Source organism: Chelonia mydas, chromosome 1 (assembly GCF_015237465.2).
Source record: "Chelonia mydas isolate rCheMyd1 chromosome 1, rCheMyd1.pri.v2, whole genome shotgun sequence".
Lineage (NCBI taxonomy): Eukaryota > Metazoa > Chordata > Testudines > Cheloniidae > Chelonia > Chelonia mydas.
Genome location: NC_057849.1, coordinates 51,503,219 through 51,524,962, shown reverse-complemented (window position 1 = coordinate 51,524,962; position 21,744 = coordinate 51,503,219).

Genomic DNA, 21,744 nt, shown 5'->3' with positions numbered 1-21,744 from the left:
GTTTGGATTCTGAGCTGTTCCTCCCCCAGTTTCTGGGTGTTCCACGTCACAGTTCTGATTCAAAGTCATAGCTAATGGTGGGAGCACTAGGTGAAATTTTTCAAACAGTTTATTAACTGAAAAATGCAGTTTCATTTGACCTGTAACTATTTGTGAATTTGACACAAATTCACCCACTATATTTGGCCAAAGAACTTTTTTTTGGGAGGGGGGGTGGGGGGGAGGGGTGTGTCTTAGGCACCATTCACAAAATGGGAGGTGAAGGCGAGCTGGCTCCCATCACTGCCTCCCTTATAACCTGTAACCTTGTGAGTAGGTTGCACACCTGGGAGGTGGGAGACTTAGAATTAACTCCCCCTCTGCCTGATTTGGAGAAAGGATTTGAACAGAGATCACCCCCTCCCAGCTGAGTGCACTACCTATCAAGTGAAAGAGTCAATTTCACATGCTCATTCTGACCCAATGACTATTCAAGTATTTTATAAACCATGGAACGGCTTCAACAGAAGACACTGCAAGAGACCTTCCCAACACCACCCTGTGGCTAAAGCACTCTCCTACAATGTGGGAAATCCAGGTTCAAATCCTTGCTCTATCAGGCAGAGGGGGGAAACTGAACCTAGATCCCCTACATCCAGAGGAAGTGCCTCAGTCAATGAGCTAAAGGTTATAAGGGAGGCTCCTCCTCCAGCCATTTTGTTTGATTTGCCAAAAATTTTCAGAATTTCCAGCTTTAATTCAGGATGAAACTTTTCTTTTAGCTGCCAGTGATCAGAATAATCACCCAGCTCTAAATGGTGGAATCAGTATTCGAATTAGCCCATTAGTTAAGTTTCAGAGTAGCAGCCTTGTTAGTCAGTATCCGCAAAAAGAAAAGGAGGACTTGTGGCACCTTAGAAACTAACAAATTTATTTGAGCATAAGCTTTCATGAGCTACAGCTCACAGATTTCATTTCCAATAGATCTTTATACATAGAGAGCTGTTGATGTTTGGATTTTACACATTTCTCAGTGAAACCCTACTTGAGTTGTTTTCTGAAGGATAATGAAGGCTGTTTACATTTGAAGAACTGTCCAAGAAAATATAAAAGGAAATATTCTTGCACAGTACATTATTAACCTGTGCACTTCATTGCCACAAGATATCATTGGGGCCAAGATCTCATCTATATGGATAATGAGCACATCCACAGTTATATTAGATAGTTGTACTAACAAAATATTTCTATTTGTATAATTCATCTAGCAGTTGATGGGGGCCAGGAAGAAATTTCCCCTAGGGATAGCTGTTCACTAGGGGATTTCTTGCACCTTCCTCTGAAGCATCTGGCGCTCAATATTGTCAGGCAGGATACTGAACTAGGTGGATCGCTTGTTCCAATTCTACCTAAGGATGTGCTCACCTCAAATTAATTTTCAAGTCTCCTGAGACTGAAACACAGGCACAAAGGATAGAGTTAGACAGATTTATACTCTTGGTGCAAAAGGAAAGGTTGCTCCATTCCCTTTCTCCTCAAGATAAAAAACAGAGACCATTTAAGAATCTGCTCTTTGAAAACTGACTAGGGCAATATTTTTTATATCATCATTCCCTGCTTTCCCTCTGAAAAACTATTTCTAACCTCATCTGGTGTAAACCTGAATCACTATGTTGAAGCCACTGGCCCTACGCCGATTTATACCAGCTTAAGATCTGGTCCATTACGGGGACCCAAGCAGCTTCAGAAAAATAAACATAACCTTAAAGTGTGAGAAGATCTCTCCCACAGTACATCCTGGTTCTCTTTTCGACTGTAAGCTCCTTTGGACAGAGCCAACCTTTGTGTCTTGTACAGCACCAAATATATAGGCCAAGATTTTCAAAAATGGGTGCTGAAAGTTAAGACTTAGGATTTAAAGACTTAGAAGTCTAAGTCACCTGATTTTCAGAGGTTCTGAGCACCCACTGCTTCCATTGACTTCAGTGGTGCTTTTGAAAATCATGCCATTTTTATATGTGCTGAATGTGGATCTAGTAGCTGAACTTTAGGCACCAGATTTAGAAATCTTGGCTGTAGTCAGCAGCCCTTAAATAATTTGCAGTGAGAATTCACACAAAAGCAGATCGCACTATTTACACTGGAGACCACAAGGTTGCGCATGATGTAAGTCTGAACAGAATTTGTACCCATATGTTTAAAATAGTTGTGTAAGATACATACAGCTCTTCTTTCTTCGCCTGATCTAACAAAGCCTCCATAGCTCATAGGAATACTTTTATTAAGATCTGCTATCATTTATTAATGCAGTGACAGATCTGAACTTCATTTTCCTACTTTCTGCTGAAGCAGCTTATTAGATCTGACCTTTTCATCAGTGGAATTTTGGTTGCAAGATATAGACGTACCATGAAGTTGTTTGTTGTGTGTTACAAACCCCAGGATATCAGATTCAGATTTATATAAAAATAGCTTTCTACAACAGAGCTGCTAATCATGTGATTAATTATAAAAACCTCTGAAGTGCTGAGTTTAAAGTACAATGAATGATAATGATTTAGCCATACATGTTTTGGTTCAACAGTATCTATTCAAGAGGATATTTAGTCAGGGTTGCTTTAATTTTTTCTCCCCTTTTTATATAATTCTGCCCACGGTCCACTTAGCATATTTATTAGCAAAAGTTATGGCATTATTTTCCAGGCATGTTATTTTTAAGCAGATGAAGAATTCTGTTCCACCTTAAAAGTATTTAGTTTGGAAATCTAGATCACATTCCCTCAATTCCTATTGAGATGAGGTAGACCCAGAATCAATATTTCATAAACTACAACTACATTATTCCTGATGAGCAGAGGTCTCCAACTTCCCAATTTAAAATTCTATTTCTAGGCTGCATTAGCTCCTGCTGTGGTGGATTGAATTCAAAATACCCCTGATCTTTTCTGGGTTAAAACTGACATTCATATCTGTCAACTTTTGCCCTTAAAATGATCTTTTCTCCCCCCTCCCGCAGGAGAAAGAAGCTATTTTAGAAGTACCTGCCACAGCAAACACATTAAAATCAACTCTATGAACCAAACAAATGGTGAATGCTGTATCAGCATTAAGGCAGCTAATGGAATAAAAGGTTTGTCTGAAAGCTATGCTGAAAAGTAACCTATGTTTCTTCCTTTACAGATAGAGCCTGAAGAAGGCCTTATGGTCAAATTTGTCTGCTGATTTTGTCCCAATCCTGCTACATTTAGTCTTGGTCTACATCTACGCTTGGAGCTAGGGATGTGCAAGTACATCTATGCAAGGTAGGAATCACACCCCTATCTCCAAATGTAGGGATAGCCTTGGAGGTAGTACTCAAGGTAAGGCTGGCAGAAGTGGGACAAAATTAGCAAAGACATTTTGTTCATAAAGCCTCTTATTTTCAGTTTAAATCAAAGATTACTTTAAAATGGAGCATAAAAGTTTATAAAATTAAGTATAATTAATTAAAAACAGGATTTTCACAGAAGCCTAACTGAGTGAGGCACTATCATTCCTGTTGAATGATAGTGGGAGTCTGGTCCCTAATTCTCTTAGGCTTCTATGAAAATGTCACCTAAAATGAACAATTAGTTATTTAAACTAACATTTAGAATCCACACTTACAAGCAGTCATAGTTTCCAGCTTGAACTGACAGATTCCCTGAGCTCAGAAGTTTCGAAGGCATGACTATTTAAAGACAACTGTATGAGAACAATGTGCACATACTGTGACTCTGGCAGACCACGTGCCAGCTCATTCCAAGGTCCGTAGTCCTCAAGTGAAGACTATCAAAGATATAACTGGAAACAAGTCTGATTCACCTGTGTGTTAGTATTGCTAAAATAGGTATTAGACTTGCAGCAATGTATTTAGTGTTCAGACTTTCTGAAATGCTTGTAAATTGCTGCATGAATTAATCTCACTTACAGTATGGGTAACCCATGCTATAAGATAATACTCAAGTGTTTGTTCTGTAACTGTAAAACTGTTTGCTCTGAAACTGTAAATCCAGTCAAGAATGAAACATCACAGAGTGTAAAATACTGGTTTGCACCCATGAGGATGGGTTATCTTTGGCTCTTCAGGAAGGCCTATTGAAGCCAAAGGGGCCATTGTAAGCCATCAAAGAACAAGCACTTCATTGATTGCTCTTGCCACATCCACGAAAAGGAGATGTGCAGACACACTCAGCCCATCAGTTTGGGTTCTAGAGAGATGTGGTCAGGGATTTGTATCCCCAAGGAATTAAGGTCTTTTTATGCTCTTAGGAATATTTGCCCCTTAGAGTCCAAAATATAAGCAAGAGATCCCCAGGATTAACCTGAGTTAGCCTTAAAGGTCTTACAGGCATATTTCAGCAGCCCTATCGCCATCTGAATCCTAATACTGCAACTTATTTGCGTATGTACGTTTACCTGTTTGAACCTTGTAAATAACTCATTTCTTTTGCTTCGTTAATAAATCCTTAGTTAGTTTACTATAGAATTTGTTACAAGCATTGTCTTTGTTGTGAGATCTAAGGTGCAAAATGGGTGCTCTGGTCCTTGGAGACTGGGAGTAACCAGAATATCTTGTGATCTTTGGTGTAAAGTGACCATCTAGCACAGATGTACGTTTCTCAGACCTGAAGAAGAGCTCTGTGTAAGCTTGAAAGTTTGTCTCTCTCACCGACAGAAGTTGGTCCAATAAAAGATATTACCTCACTCACCTTGTCTCTCACAGGGTGAAGCTTGCCTGGGTGACAAGATAGATTGGAGCGCCCAAGGAGACTGTGACTCCACATTAAGGCTGTATAGTGCCTGAGGAGTTTGCATGTTACTTGGTTGGTGCAATCTAAGTATAGAACTCGCAGCCAGTTTGGGGTTTGTGCCCTGCTTCTTAACAGTCTGCCCTGAGGTTAATATTCTTGCTGACTGGTCTGGAGATCCACCCTGCAGATGTTGTGCAGATTTAGGCATAGTTAGCCCCATCTTAGAGATGGGTAAACCAAGGCACACAGCTGCTAAGGCCAACATTTTCAAATTTGGATTTCTGAGAGATATGGATTTAGATCTCTATTTAGTCACCTAACTGTGACCTGATTTTCAGAGATGCTGAGCAACCTCAAGACCCCCCCCCTTTCCCCCCATTGGTTCCATTACTCAACACGTTTGAAAATCAGGCCACTTGTATTTATGTGCTGAGGAATGGGTTTAGGACCCTAACTTTAGGCAGTGAGGTTTGAAAGTGTTGCCCTTAGTGACTGACGCAAGGTGGCAAAGCATGCTAATAAAAGAGCAAAGAATAAAACCAAGCAGTCCTGACTCCCAGTCTTGGTCATTAACTAACCCTACACCCCTGTCTTATGCACCCAAGGACAGATTGACCCCCTCCTATCCTAACACTCACAGAAAGGAGGAAAGTCCCATACTGAGCCATGGAGGAAGGTGGTTATCTCCTTACAGGATGAGCTGTGGGTCTCCCCAAAAAACTCTGGAGATCACCTGAAACCCTCAGAAGACTAGGGCCATCCATGCAAAGGCTCTGGCAACTCAGTGTGTCCCTCCAACCTGCTCCTAGGACACAATACTACCAGGTACTGCCGCTGGCCATGGCTGCCCCAAGACTCCCTCACTTAAAGGGGATGGAGGCTTTTCCACCATGGATGGGCTTCATGGAACAAGTAATACAGCAGCAGGCTGTCTAGGTTTCCCAACTAAGTTTCTTTATGGGGCCGGCATTAGTTATGATGAGCTTTGGCCACCCAACTGGGACTAGCTACTTTCCCCCATATGAATCCCAGCCCCTTAGGGTATGTCTACACTGCAGTTAAAAACTCATGAGTGGACCCTGCCAGCTGACTTGGGCTCACGGGGCTTGGGCTAAGGGGCTGTTTAATTATGATGTAGAAATTTGGGCTTGGGCTGCAGCCCAAGTTCTGGAACCCTCTCACCTCACAGGATCCTAAAGCCCGAACTGTAGCCTGAGCCTGAATGTCTACACTGCAGTTAAAGAGCCATTTAGCCTGAGCTCCCTGAGCCCAAATCAACTAGCACAAATCAGCCAGGGGTTTTTAATTGCAGTGTAGGCATACCCTAAGAGAGCTGGAGTCCAGGAAAGAGAGCCGTTGGTGACATTTCAGTAGCTCACCTTTCTCCTTTCCGCATGGAATAGGTGAGAGCTGCCAACCGAGGGTCATAATCTGGATAACCCAGTTACACTGATTGCACTAACTTTCATGGTACAAATAGCATATATGTTTCTCATAATTATGAAACGGTCACCGATATTATGGCAACCCTACAACATCTGCCACCGTTAGTTCCTTTCTGTAGTCTATATAATGGTTCTTTTTGCATGAAAAAGAAATATCATGATGACCTATGCTTCTGAAAGTCACTTGAATAACCTCTTATATTTTATAGAGGTCTGTTATTTTACCACTGCTCTCTCTGTCCTAAACCACAGCAACTGTATCCTAGTAGTAAATTGTAACCCTGTAGGAAAGCCAGAGGACCATTTTCCAAAGGCAATTCTCAGATGTATATAGCAGTGTGAAGGTTCGGCCTCACCTGGCAGCACCTCCTGCTGGTTGTCATTGGGAATTAGCTCATCCAGCCACCGGCACGCCCTCTGCAGGCCGGTGATCCGCCTTACCGCCGGTCCCCGTGTCCCTCCCAGGACCCGGTGCCCCTTTGTGGGGGTACTGCTGGGGGGCAGCACCCCAGAGACTCTCAGGTTCTGGGTCTCCCCACTCAGGGGAACCCTCACCCTCTAACCCCACCTCATCTCAGTCTGGGCTACTGCCAGTCCCCACTTAGCCTGTTGTATTGGGGGTAGACTGCAGGGTATACACCACTCATCACAGACAAGGGGGTTTTGGACTGCTGCCTCCACCTACCCATGGGCTGCTGCTCTGCAACCCTGCACCTATTTGGCCTGTAGTCAGGCCTGCAGCTTTCCAGGCCAGAGCTCCCAGCTCCTCTGGCCCTTCCCCAGCCCTGCTCCAATATGGGTGTCCTGCTCTGCACCTTGCAGCCAGGCCCTTCTCCCTCTACAGGCAGAGAGAGACTGACTAGGCTCCTGGCTCCCAGCCTCCTATAGGGGCCAGCTGGGCATGATTTAGCAGCTGCAGCTGCTCCCTTCATCAGCCTGGGCTTTTCCCCACAGCCATAGCCCTCTCCCAAGGCTGGCCTCAGCCCTGTCAGGGCCACAGTGGGTAACCACCCCGCTACAAGCAGACATTAAATATATACAATCCCATTGCACTTCATTCCAGCAAAGCTACTAAACAGCTGAGTCACAACTGGAATTTGTGAAGCCAGAATTACTCGGTAGATCATGGTTTTTCTTTAAAGACTAAGCTATGGCATTGGGGATGGGAACTGCCAGCACTCATATGAAGAAATAATCGCAGAGACTGCTCATCAAAATCTTGTCATTTACATTGTGCCATTGCTACAAAAAGCTAGTGACAGTAGTTAAAGCAACCTTTATGATTTGCCAGTGATTCTTAAGATTATTTAAGTGTAACCCTTCTGCCCATCAGAGTTGGCAGCAACAAGGGCCGGGTTCAATATCTAGGGGATCCATTCCAATAACACAATGCAAACCGGCTCGAGCCCCCACCCAGTGACCTGGGACAAATATATACCACCCCCGCTGGGCACCTCCAAGAGGCAATAGTTCCCCTCTTGCAAGCACAGTCTGAGTGTAGCAAAAAGCCTTTTAATAACAGAGAGAGACAATGTGGCATTATGTTGGGGAAACACCACTAACAGGATTCATAACACAACCCATGAGCAAAAAAAACCCCACCCCAAGCAAATTGGGGTATGCCCTTTCCGTTTGGTTCTTGAGTCCAGCAACCCCAAATCACCCAAAGCCCCAAAAGTCCAATGACCCAAAAGTCTCTGTCCCTGGTCAGGGCAGCCCCAGAGTTCAAAAGTTTATCTACAGAGCTTTACCTCCCAACCTGGGTGGAGATGGGGGCAGAGGTAAGAGGCACCTTACATGATCTGAAGCTGACTGCCCCACAGCTCCATAGGCCTTCGCTCCGCTCTGCTCACCGCCCCACGAACTGCTTCGCTCAGCTCCACAGCCCACAAGCAGCTCCCGCAGTCCCACGAACTGCTCCACGTCCCACCAGCAGCTCCCGCCATCCTATGAACTGCTCCACCAGCCTGTCCACAAGGCACGCCAGCCATCCCGCAAACTGCTCCACAATATATCTTCAGGTTCCCCCACTACGTAACACAACGCTCAGTGATTTCAGCTCTGAAGGTGAATTCAGCTTGTAGTAGGGGAGCCTCAGTGCTGGTGCACTATTAGCCCAAAGCGAGCTCAGCAGCCTGTAACTAGACTTCTAATGAAATCAAAATTAGCTCTGATATTCCACAGTGGAGAGAGGAGGAAGTGCAATTAGCATTTAAGGCCCTCACCAAGGGGCCCATGCCACCAAGTATTAATACTTGTCTCCAACCTCTCTCAATTCACAGAGTTTTGGAACCCATGTCCCTTGCCTAGTGAGTGCTACTTAGTTGGTGATGAGTCCCTCCATCATAACAAAAGGCCAAGTACAGTTCCAAGCACAGTTCCCATAATCAGGGTAATAACAATTTATTCTTCCTGTCCCAATAACAGAGACACTGGGGATCCCACAGCAGCCAAAGGGACCATTTGGGCAGCTATGGCCTCATTCTAGGCGGGGTGGGTGTGCCTATGCAAATGAGATCGGCCCCTGAAGTTCTTTTCCACAACTTGCCACACCTCACCACCAGATGTCAGGGTGGAGCGCATCCTGACACTGCTTACATAAGCAACAAAGGGCAGATTAAATTTCTCCATTTCTAAACAACCACAGAATTATAGAATCCTAGACACGTAGGGCTGGAAAGGCCCCCAAGAAGTGATCAGGTCCAACTCTCTGCACTAAGACAGGACCAAGTAAACCTAGATCATCCCTGACAGGTTTTTGTCCAACCTGTTTTTTTAAAAAAACAATAATGATGAGGATTCTGCAACCTCCTTTGGAAGCCTACCCCAGCACTTAACTACATTTACAGGTAGAAAGTTTTTCCTAATATCTAACCTAAATCTCCCTTGCTGCAGATTTAAGCCCATTACTTCTGGTCCTACCTTCAGGGGACATGGAGTACAATTGATCACTACCCTCTTTATAACAGCCCTTAACATATTTGAAGACTTATCAAGTCCCCCCTCAATCTTCTTTTTTCAAGACTAAACATGACAAGTTTTTGTAACCTTTCTTCATAGGTCAGGTTTTCTAAATCTTTAATGAGTTTTGTAGCTCTCTTCTGGACTGTCTCCAATTTATCCACATCTTTTCTAAAGTCTGGCACCCGGAACTGGACACAATACTCCTACTAAGGCCTCACCAGTGCCGCATAAAGCAGGAAAATTATCTCCTGTATCTTACATATGACACTCCTGTTAACACATCCCAGAATGATATTAGCCTTTTTTTGCAACTGCATCACACTGTTAACTCATGATCAGTTTGTGATCCACTATAACCCCCGGATCCTTTTCACCAGTACTACCACCTAGCCAGTAATTCCCCAATTTGTAGTTGTACAGTTGATTTTTCCTTCCTAAGTGAAGTACTGTGCACATATCTCTATTGAATTTCATTTATTGATTTCAGACCAGTTCTCTAATTTGTCAAGGTCATTTTTAATTCTAATCTTGCCCTCCAAAGTGTTTGCATCCGCTCCCAGCTTGGTGTTATCCACACGTTTTTTAAGCATACTTTCCATTCCACTATCCAAGTCATTGATGAAAATATTGACTAATACCAGACTCAGGACTGTCTCCTGCAAGACCCAACTAGATTTGCCTCCCAGTTTGACAGCGAACCCTTGATAACTATTCTTTGACTGCAGTCTTTCAACCTGTTGTGCACCCCCCTTCAGTACCAGATTTACCATGGCGCCACTGCCCATGGCCCGGCCCACTCTTCTCCACCTCCCGCTTTCTCCTGTGGGGGCAGAAGCTTGGTGCTAGCGGCGCTGAGGCTCCTGCTGCAGCAGGGCAGGCTCCGCCGGCAGCCAAGCTCCTCCCCCACCTCTTTCCCGGGTGTGTTGCATTCCCACCCATCCCCATCTCCTTGCCGCCAATCAGCTGTTCATCCGCACGAGGGAGGGGGAGGAGCGGAGAAGAGGTGGAGGCGGGGCCTTGGGGAGGGTGGTGGAATCAGGGCATACCCCCTCCAGCCCCCTGCCCTGAACCACTCAGGGCAGGGGGCTGGGAGCACCCCCACAACCCCAGCCCACACCCCCAACCCTCTGCCCTGACCCCTGCACTCCCTCACACACCTCCAGCCCCCTGCCCTGACTCCTGCACCCCGCTCACACCCTCCATGACCCAGCCCTGACTCCTGCACCCCCCCACATACCCGCCCCCCCACACCCCATGTCCTGACTCCTGCACCCCCTCACACCCCCAGCCCCCAGTCCTGACTCCTGCACCCCCACACATACCCAGCCCCCCCACATCCCATGCCCTGACTCCTGCACCCCCCCTCACACACATCCAGCCCCCTGCCCTGACTCCTGCACCCCTACACATCCCTACCCCCACCCTGAGCACCAAATGGGAGCTCCACACCCCAACCTCCTGCCCCAACCCTGATCCCCCTCTCTCACCCTAGCGCCTGGCCAGACCCTGCAACCCCAGCCCTGTGGTCACTGCACTCCCACCCTCAGCTCAGTGCAGAAAGAGACAAAGAGAATGGGCTAGAACCAGGGAGAAGGTAGATACCCGCTTTATGTGAGCAGGGGCTGGGGGGGGGGGATCCTATTTACTCCCTCCTCAGCCCTGCTGCGCTTGCAGCTTACCCCCAGCCTCACCCTTGCTCCCGGGACCAATCCTAGCTCCCGCCCCACTGTGCTTTTGCCCCCCCGGGCCCCTGCGCTGCTTCAGCCAGCAGGGACTAATCCTCCCACCGTGCCCCACTGTGCTCACCTTGCCCCTGGCCCCTGCCTCGCTCCGAGGGGTCCCACAAATATGTTTGGTGCCAGACCCACAAAAATCTGGCCCTGCCCCCCTTACAGTAATTTAATCTAGAGCACATTTCCCTAGTTTGCTTATGAGGATGTCATGTGAGTATGTCAAAAGCCTCACTACAAAAACAAAAAACAAGAAATATCATGTTTACTGCTTCCCTGCATCCAGCAGGCCAGTAACCCTATCAAAGAATGCTTGTTTCTTTGCTTGTTTTTTTTTTTTTTTAAAGCAAACAGAGTGCGCAGGAACATGCTGAATTGACTGGGTGGGAGTAATGTCCTCTATGTACAGAGCAGGTATAATATGGGCAGTAGCAATGCTGGCTTCCTCAGATTGCCTGCTACTGAGACTCAGCTCTGACCTAGAAGGCCCCCCTCTAGGCATATGAGCTCAGTCTCCAGGCCCATTCAAGCTTTAACCTCTGTTCTTTAGCTACCAATAAGGGCAGCACTTAGTCACAGCTATGCTTGGGGATTTGTGATGCTGCCCCTGTCCAGTAGGAACTGCACTAAGACCACCAGCCCATTTTACACAGGCCCTTGAACAGCTAACCGATGCAAACAGCTTTCAGTCAGTGACAATCTGGGCTGGATTTAAGCAGTGACTTGACTTCTTTATTGCTTCACTAAGTCCCTGAACAATTTAGTGTCATGTTTTCCTCTATCATTTTGGATCTGATATTCCGCTTTCATGGCATCCTGTGTAGGGAGTGGGCAGTCATGCCTCATGGTTAGAGGCAGGTGCTTGTGCGACTGGGATTCTAGGGGAGCCATGCTGAGATTGCTCAGTTAGGGCAAATTGCAAAGAATGGGGCAGACAATCTCCAAAACTGGCAGCTATTTTAATACTTAGATTCACCAATCCAGCAACAAACAGCTTCTATAATACCTCAATGGTTATCCGGAAGCCAAAAATACAATACAATTAAGACAATCCAGCCTAAGGGCTCCCATCCAGACATCCAAATCAAATATGATGATGATTACTGAAAATCTTGTCCATCATATAAAAAGTTCTACCATTCCCAAAGGATCAGACATATCAGCCACCAGGTCAATGAATATTTCAGATCTTACCCAAATACACGCTTACAGCCAATTCTTATTAACTAAACTGAATTTTATTAAAAAAGAAAAGAGAGAGAATATTGGTTAAAAGATCAGTATACATATAGATATGAATAGAATTCTTAGGTATTTTCATAGTTGAGATGATGAGCTTTGGAGTTGCAAGGACTCCTTTCCAGAATCAGTTCATTAGGTTATTATCCAATGTCCAAAACCCGGGCAATCGAGAATGGAACTTGAGACCTCAGTCTTGCGACTCAAACTTCCCTTGATGAAGCTTAAGCACATCTGAGGCAACAGGATCAGGGCCCAAGAGTTCCTTTTACAGATCACTGGCAGGCTATAATAGTTTCTTGACAGCTGGTATTCCTTGGGTGAAGAATAGCGGCTTTGAAGTAGAACTACCTATTTCCTGTGTATACACAGGTACCTAGTTGCATTCATCAGCATAAGGTAATTATCCATTAAGCAGTTCATAGACAGTTTACTACAAACTTCAAAGAAGAATATAGACAATGACATTATTACACCCCAAATTTCATCTAAATGTTAATATTCCCTTTTGATCTCTGAATCAATAGATATAGTAACAGACAGGAACTGTCAGTTTACATGGTTAACATCTAACAAGATGTGAGCGAACACATGCAATTAGTATTACCTCTAATTTTCTAACAATACAGGTTTGCATTTCAAAGCTCTAGTTTATCTAACATGAAATGGCCCTAATTACCATTTACATACTTCTCTAACATGTCTCTAAAGGTTGAATTAGGGTCATTTAGCCTGCTAGTCACTTAACCCTTTTTGGCTTAATGTCACAGCCTGGAACTGGGGTCAGGGTCAGGTGCTAAGCCAAAAATCAAAGCCAGACTCATAGTCTTGTGCCAAGCTGAAGGTCAGAGCCAGAGAGTCAGGAGTATGGCATAGGTGCAGGCACCTGGAGTGAGGTAGGAAAGCAGGAACTGGGAACAGATGGGGGGTTGGGATAAAGAGGACAGGAATAGGCTGGGAGGCAGGAACCAGGAGGCAGGCAAGTAGGCACAATCCATAATAGCAGCCAGCTAGGAATTCCTCAAGTTACTCAGACAACTTCATGTGCCTCCTTCTGGTTTAAGTAGAACTTCTGAGCCAGTCAGTTGGACTGCATGTGTCCCTCAATCAGGACCTTTGTGGGCGGGGCCCTTTGCAAGCTAGAGCTTCACTTGCCTCTTCTTCAGTCACTCAGGTGAGCTGCTGGGTGGCAGCCATAGCTGGAGCACTGCCTGGGGGCCTGCAGGCCCTCACATCATCCCCTCATCTAGTGCCTTCTCTGGGCAGCAGTGGAAGGTATTTACCAGGTCAGGAGCATGGACATTCTCTGCTGGCTCCCAGGAGTGCTCTTCAGGACTGTAGCCTTCCCAATCCACAAGATACCAGAGTCTACCCAGTCAGATTCTGGCATCATGGATCTCATGGATGATATTCTCATCATGGTCTTGAACATTACCAGCTAGGAGTGGGGTGGTTGGAAGTGGTAAAGGAATGGATCCTGAAAGTGGTGCTTCAGGAGTGATATATGGAAAAGTGGGTGTATTCAGAGAGAATCAGGCAAGTTGAGTTCAAAGGTGACTGGTTAATTTTCCAGGGAACTTGGTAGGGGCCAAGGAACTGGTAGTCCAATTTATAAGATGGCCGGTTTGAGTGTAGGTTTTTTGTCAAGAGCCATACCTTCCGTCCTGCTGTCAGGGCATGCCCTTCTGCGCATCAACTTCCTGCATATTGTTTATAGCTCTTCTTAGCATCCTCCAGGTGAACTTTTATGTCATCTTGGGTTTGATGTATCTGTTTTAGCCAGTCCAGGGCTGCTGGTTTGTGGGTATCTCCAGGTAGAAGTGAGGATGGAACCCACAGTTCAAAATAAAAGGCTTTGCCCTGTAGATGCATGTTCTACGTTATTGTATGCAAATTGTGCCTGAGGTACCAGCAAGGACCAGTCATTCTGGTGTAAGTTTATGTAGCATTGAAGATACTGCTCCAGCATCTGGTTGGTTCTCTCTGCTTGACCATTTCTTTGAGGGTGGTACGCAGAGATGAGGCAGGACTGGATGCCCAAAAGCAGGAGATAAATTTTGCACAGCAGTCAGAGACAATGTGCCCTGGGAGGCCATGGAGACAGACAACTTGGTCCACCCAGATCCAGGTGGTTTCATGGGAGAAGTGTAGGCCAGTAGAGGGGATGAAGTGTGCCATCTTTGTGAGGTGGTCCACTATTGTCAGCTTCACTGACTTCTTTCTACAGTCATTCAGGTAAGCTGGTGAGTGGTCGCTGTGATTGGACCACTACCTAGGGATACACAGGACTGGGTTTAAAGCCTGACATCCCTTGTATAGTCTACGTTCAAACATATGTCATTGTTCTCAGTTGTAGTTTTCAAAACAGTGAGCAGGAATCTGAGTAAAATGATCCCAGGGACCAGTTTTGAGTGAGTTATTTTATATTGTTTAGAGGATTGCGTAAGCAGCTGCAGACCACTGAAAGGTGCCCAGATACTCTGCTCATGGGTGCATTATAAGAACCTGAGTTGAATACTTTGTCCCGACTACTGCAGATCACCACTGTAGGTGCGGGACATATTGGTATTTGTTAGAAAGTATTAATTAGTTCCAAGATTTAGCTCAGTCTATTGACAATGGTGCCCTTCCATGGCTGAAGGAAAAATAGTTCCCCATGGTGCACTATTTCCCTAGGTTTAGGGACATCTATTGTGATGCACAGAAGATTATTACTGTAGAAAAATAGAAAACAGTATTTCATCAGAGGATACAAAGTATATCACTTAAAGAAGTCAGAGAAGCTAGACAGCTCTTCAGTCCATAAAGTGGGCTAGAGTTCTCTACTCAAGGTAGGTGATTCAATAATACACATCCAGCAAAGAGAGTTAATCTATATCCAAAGCACCTTAATAAAGTACAACTTTAAAAAAAATCAGCAAGATCATCTGGTTCTAGCCACTCTTGTGTTACATGGCTTTAGTTGTTCTCTGATGGTTGTCAGCTGAACTGGGGTGATTGTTTCCAACAGCAGAGGGAGCTGGGGAAGGAGAGACTGCATTCTCTGCAGTCAGAAAGAAGGATGTTGAGCCTGAAATTACTAATAAGTGGGAAACCAGGCTGCCTGAGCCGGCCAGGAAAGCTGCTCCCACCCCTGTTCTGCCCTGGCCCCGCCTCTTCCCATCCCTGCTCCGCCCCCACTCCACCCCTTCCTCCAATGCCCCCACCCCTGCTCCACCCCCACCTGCCTCTTCCCACACCTGCTTCATCCCCGCCCTGCCCCCACTCCACCCCTTCCCCTGAGCTGCGTCCCAGGGGACTGCAGCAAGTGTCGTGCACTGACCGGGCAACGGGAAGTGGAGCAACCCAGCCCCAGCCCACTTGGCTCCGCTGATGAATGCTGCGGGGTGGTTCCCCTCTGCCCCCCAAGCCTCAAGGCTGGGAGCCAGGGGAGCAGAGTGGAGCAGGCTGGGTCTGGGTCACTCCACTTCCTGCCACCCTGTGAGTGTGGCTTTGGGTGCTCCCTGCACTCACCAGGCAGCGGGAAGTGGAGCGACCCAGCCCCAGCCCACTCCGCTTCACTGGTGAGTGCTGGGCCAATGGCCGTGAACGGGCCAATGGGAGCTGTGGGGGCGGCGCTTGTGGGCGCAGGCAGCACAGGGAGAAATGCTGTCCCCCTGCCCCCAGGGGTGCTCAGAGATGTGCCAGTAGCTGGCCACTTCCAGGAGCGGCGTGGGGCTATGGAAGGCAGGCAGCCTGCCTGAGCCCTGCTGTGCTGCCAGTCAGGAGCCGCCTACGGTAAGCCCCTCCTGGCCGGAGCCTACCTCTCGCACCGCTCCCCCACCCAACCCCCTGCCCCAGGTCAGAACCCCCTCCTGCACCCAAACTCCCTCCCACACCCCACACCTCCTCCTGCACTCCAAACCCCTGCCCCAGGTCAGAATCCCCTCCTGCACCAAACTCCCTCCCAGAGCCTGCACCCCTCATCAAATCCTGAACTCCAACACTCTGCCCCAGCCTGGAGCCTCCTCCCTCCAAGAAAGAAACTAATATAACAGCTGTTCTAAGGTAAGAAGTAGGCTATTTTGAATTAACTTAACTATATTCTACGTGTTTTAAGACTGAAATGTAACCACAGAATGGCTTTATGTTAATTAAAAGGCAAGTTTAGTATAGCGTTAGTAGCCTCAATACCATAATTGTGATCATTTTGTTTTAAATTAGGAAAAAGACTTGTATATAGGGGCCCCACTAAATCTAATAGCCCCCGGCCCACAGGAGAGTTAATCTGGCCCTGCCCCTCCACACTTGGATCCTGCCTGATTGAGTCTGCCTGCCCCATACCTGGTGAACCTGGCACAGAGGGGCAGGGCCCTAGGGTGTTTCTGGGGCAGGCCCAGGCTTTGTGTTGTGTCAGAGTCAGGTGCAGCCTCACCTCTAAGTCTGTGTCCTGGGGGGGAGGGGTTGGAGGGTGATCTCCCAACTTCATCCACCAGTGGTCTGTGCTCCACACTGCCATGCTGGAGCCTCTGCATTTATTTATTGACAAATAAAACTTGCAGAATTTTGCAGAATTTTAAAATATTGTGTGCAGAATTTTTAATTTTTTGGCGCAGAATGCCCTGAGGAGTAGCTGTAGTAACATATGGGGATGCACTTATTTTGGAATGTTACTATAAAATACAGTATTATTATATAAGAGTTTGATTCTTTAAAGGAGCACATTACAAAGAAGAGGAGTGTGTATGTGACCAGTAATTGTAGGGGTGCATCTGCTGTTCAGATCACCAAGTAGAGAGACTGTAAAACAATCCTCAGCTCATGCATGATGAAACTACGGTGAAGATTTGAGTATCATTTAGTGATTCTCTGGTGCCTTCTGATTCAAGCTGGCCAGGTACCAGGAAAGCAGAATCTTTGAAAGATATAACATATGTGTTTTCCAGTTCAGTATGGTGTTTATAGCTTCTTTCCTTAGATTACAAAATAAAATTAGAAATCATCAGATGACATAATATAGCACATTGTTAGACACAACATTTTGGGTGGAGATCAAATATAGTGGCTGATTTGGCTTGGTCTGACTTTCTCTCCTAGCAAATGTAAATTAATTAAAAATATATCTTATGAGTTTAGTACTAGAAATGGCACCAGATTCTTAGCTATGGAAAATCACAGAAATATATGGCTGGAAGGGACCTCAGGAGGTCATCTAGTCCAGTGGTTCTCAACCAGGGGGGGTACACATGCCACTGGTGGTACGGAGAGATGTACCGGGGGTACATCAACTGATCTAGATATTTGCCTAGTTTTACAACAGGCTAAATAAAAAGCACTAGCAAAGTCAGTACAAACCAAAATTTCATACAGACAATGACTTGTTTATACTGCTCTATATACTGTATACTGAATACCTAAATTAAATTAGACAGCACTAGTTGGATGGAAGAATTCATCTGTCAACCCAGCGATCACCTCTTGGAGAGATGATTACCTACAGCAGTGGGAGAACCCTTCCTGTTGCTGTAATGAGTGTCTACACTGAAGTGCTACAGCAGCAATGTAGACATTGTCCTAGTCCCCTTTGTGGATCTAGCCCTAAATGACTTGTCCAAAGTCACAAAAGTAAAGAATAGAACCCAGATCTCCCAAAATCCCAGGCTAGTGCCAAGTTTATATATAAGAGGAGTGAGGGAGCCTATATAAAAGGAAGGAGGACAAGAGAACACAGAGTCACAGAATCCAAGGGAGGAGAGAAAGATCAAAAAGGGTATAGCGAGGTAAGGAAGTCCCTTTGTCTTAGGTAGGAGGAGCTCATTAGCATCTTCTGTCAGGGCAGTTTGGTGGAATGAAGAGGATGGAAGCCAGGTTGGAGAGGTTCCAGGAGACAGCTGGAGGAAATGAAGCCTGGGCAGAATAAGCAAACAGCACACTGGGATTCTTGAGACAAAGGGAGGAGTGAGAGGGACTGATAGGATCGGGAAAGGCTTATATATGACTGGATAAAGACACTTGCTTGAGGCAGTGGGAAAGGAGCCTGGGCAATAAAGCAGTTAGAGAGAGGGGAGACGGAATCAGACAAGGAGCAAAAGACACAATGAGATGAGTAATGTTTGAGGGGTTAGAGGCTGGACAGATGTAAAAGTGGAAAGGCTGACATTCATGGAGGAGGAAATGAGAGGGGGAAATCAGAAACTATTACAGTATTGGTGCCACATAGCTACTTAGATATAGACTCCAAAACTGGAGGGCAATAATATGGGTTAATCAAAGGAGCTGAGATGCAGCTGAAGCAGAATGGGTGCTGTGGAAAGCAACATTACCCAGCGTGAAGGCAAGGGATTGTGGCCAGGGGAAGAAATAGGGCTGCTGGCATTGAAGTGAGGTGAAAAGGAGGATGGGAAGCTAGGGGCAGTTAATATCTCCACAGAGGGTGAGGGGAGAGAAGAGCCAGATGGAGAAGGCCTCAAAAGGAAGTGAAGGAGTGGGGATACAAGGAGAGAGGGGAAAGGCCACAGGAAGAGAGAAGACACTGAGGCCATGTCTACAAAATATCTTCGATTCCTGTATACCAGTGCAAGGGTATGGGGGACAAGCAGGATATGCTGGCAGTTATGGTATATGAAGAACATTGACTTAGTTGGCATTACAGAGACTTGGTGGGACAACTCCCACGATTGAGGGATATAGCTTGTTCTGGAAGGATAGGTATGGGGGAAAAAGAAGGAGGTGTTGCACTGCATGTCAAAATCTCGGAGCCACTGACAATAATATTTGCAAACTCATGGATGACAGCAGAGGTCCTGGAAGACCTGATCAGGGCTAATGTAGTGCCCATCTCTAAAAATGGGTAAAAGGAGAAGCCGGGGAAGCCGGGGGAACTATAGACCAGTCAGCCTGACCTCGATACCTGGGAAGCTACAAGAGAAATATATAAAACATTCAATTTTCAAATACCTGGAGGCTGAAGTGGTGATCACTAACAGCCAGCATGGATTTAACAAAAAGAAATCATGCCAGACCACTGTCATTTCCTTCTTTGACAAGGTAACTTGTTTGGGGGATAGGGGGAATAAAGACGGCATAATATACCCGAACTTTAGCAACGCTCTTGACACAGTCTCACATGACATTCTCATAAGTAAGCTGGAAAAAGGTGGTCTCGGTAGAGCTACCATTAAGTGGTTACATAAATGGTTAAACCACTGTGAACAAAGAGTAACTATTAATGGAATGACATCGTATTGGAAGGAGGTCTCAAGTGGGATTCCACAGGGATCTGTTCTGGGTTCAGGGTTATTTAACATCATTATTAATGACCTGGATGTAGGAATAGCGAGCAAACTGATCAAATTTGCATATGACACAAAGCTGGGGGGGATTGCAAACATTCTGGAGAAAAAACTAAAATTCAAAGTGGTTTGGATAAATTGGAGACTGGGCTATAGACAACAAAATGAAATTCACCAAAGACACATGTAAGGTGCTATACTTACGGAAGAAAAAACAAATGCACAAATACAGAATGGGTGAGAACGGACTTGGCAGCAGCACTGCTGAGAAGGATCTCAGAGTTGTGGTGGATCACAGCCTCAACATGAGTCAACAATGTGACGCTGCTGCAAAAAAAAAAAATGCAATTTTGGGTTGCATTAACAGAGGCATAGCATGAAAATCACAGGAGGTGACAGTACTGCTGTACTCAGTGCTGGTTAGGCCTCAGCTGGAGTACTGTGTCCAGTTTTGGTCACCACTGTATAGAAAGGATGTAGAAAAACTGGAAAGGATCCAGAGGCGAGTGACAAAGGTGATCCAAGGGATGGAATGCTAGCCCTACAAGCAAAGACTGAAGGAACTGGGTATGTTTAGTTTGGGAAAGAAGAGCTTAAGGGGAGGACATGATAGCGGTCTTCAAATACTTGAAAGGCTGCCATAAAAAAGATGTAGACAAATTGTTCTCTTTTCACAGAGGGCAGGACAAGAAGCAATGGGTTCAAACTACAGCATAGCAGATTTAGGTTAAATCTCAGAAAAAGCTTCCGAACTGTAAGACCAGGAGGACAATGGAACAGACTGCCTAGGGAGGTCGTGGAAGCTTCTTCCCTGGAGATTTTCAAAAGGATACTGAATAGCCATCTGTCTTGGATCGTTTAGACACAAAAAATCCTGCACCTTGGCAGGGGGTTAGACTAGCTGACCCTTGCGATTTAAAAATGTGGGATCCTGATTTAATAAACATCAATCGGTTAATCAAATGAGGGGTTTTCTGACAACAGAGACTACAGGATTGTTTGGCTCCTGTCCATTTCTCTATGGAAGTATTTCCTTGGATGGAAATAGGCAAGGCTAAGCTCTGCCTCAGACACATGTGGAGGAGATCCACTGAAATGAACAGGGAACCCATGTGTCCAGCATCATCTGAGAACTGGGGGCCAAAGAGAACAGGATCACACATTATTTCTGACATGACACTGAAACTCATTAGTGTGGACTGTCTGATACACAGGTAACCTACACTACAAATATGGGCTGGGATTATCAAGGCACCTCATGGAGTTAGGTGTTCAAGTCCCACTTAAATTCAAGGGATTTGGGTGCTGAATTCCCTTAGCCTCTTTTGAAAATCCTCCCCACCCCCATAATCTTTTATCAGGTTAACTAGTATTTTAAACTAGGAATTTTAAAAATAGGAGCCTAAAGTTAAGCACCTAAATCCATATTTAAGCACTGAAATAAATGGCCTGATTTTCATAAGTGCCCAGAACCTAGAAGTTCCTAGTGACCTCATTTGGACCTGTGGTCAACTCAGCACTCTAGAAAAGCAGACAGGTATTTATTTCATACATACATACACACACACATATCCCTGAGCTGCATCCTGCGCAGACCTGCTAGAGCCCAGGTGCAAGGTCTTATCTTTGTGCAAAATGCAGTGCAAGCTTACAGCACTCTATAAATACTGAAGATATTAATGTAAACCTTTCTGTAAATTCATTCCTAGAGCAGGTACCCACTAAGTCAGGGTTTATGGTACTAACATGTTGACAAAGTGAAAAATCAAAGTAGCACAATAAAAAGGTTATTACTAATTGTGAGTTTACAGTTCATCAATTCTACACAGTAGAGGTAAAAAGATTACTCTGTGCACGACAGCACAGCAGGAGAATTATTGACCGGCTGACATAGGAGGAGAAAATTTCACTGTGAATGTGAATCAGAAGAAAAAGAATGATCAACAAGGTGATGGAAATTAGGACAGGGAATTGTAACGAACCGGGAAATTATTTTTAGTCACACTACAAATTATCACCTTCTAGCACGTCAGTGAGAATGGCAGGATCTACAATACCATTAGCATTGCCCATCAGGCTCTTCTTGAGCTATTTGGTTACAAGGAGCTGGAGGAAGGATGGTCTTGTCTTGCCTTGTCTTCAGAGCGTTGGCCTAGGGCTCAGTGAAAACTAGGTTCTATTCCTGCACTGACACAGATTTCTAGACTCATTTTGGCCAAGTCATTCAGTCCTTCCCTGCTTCCCCTTCATGTTGTGTGGATAAATTCATTAATGATTTTCAGTTCTCAAATGTGTGTACTGAGTATGACAGTATTGTTAGTGAATATTAGTGTGGTGCAGTGTT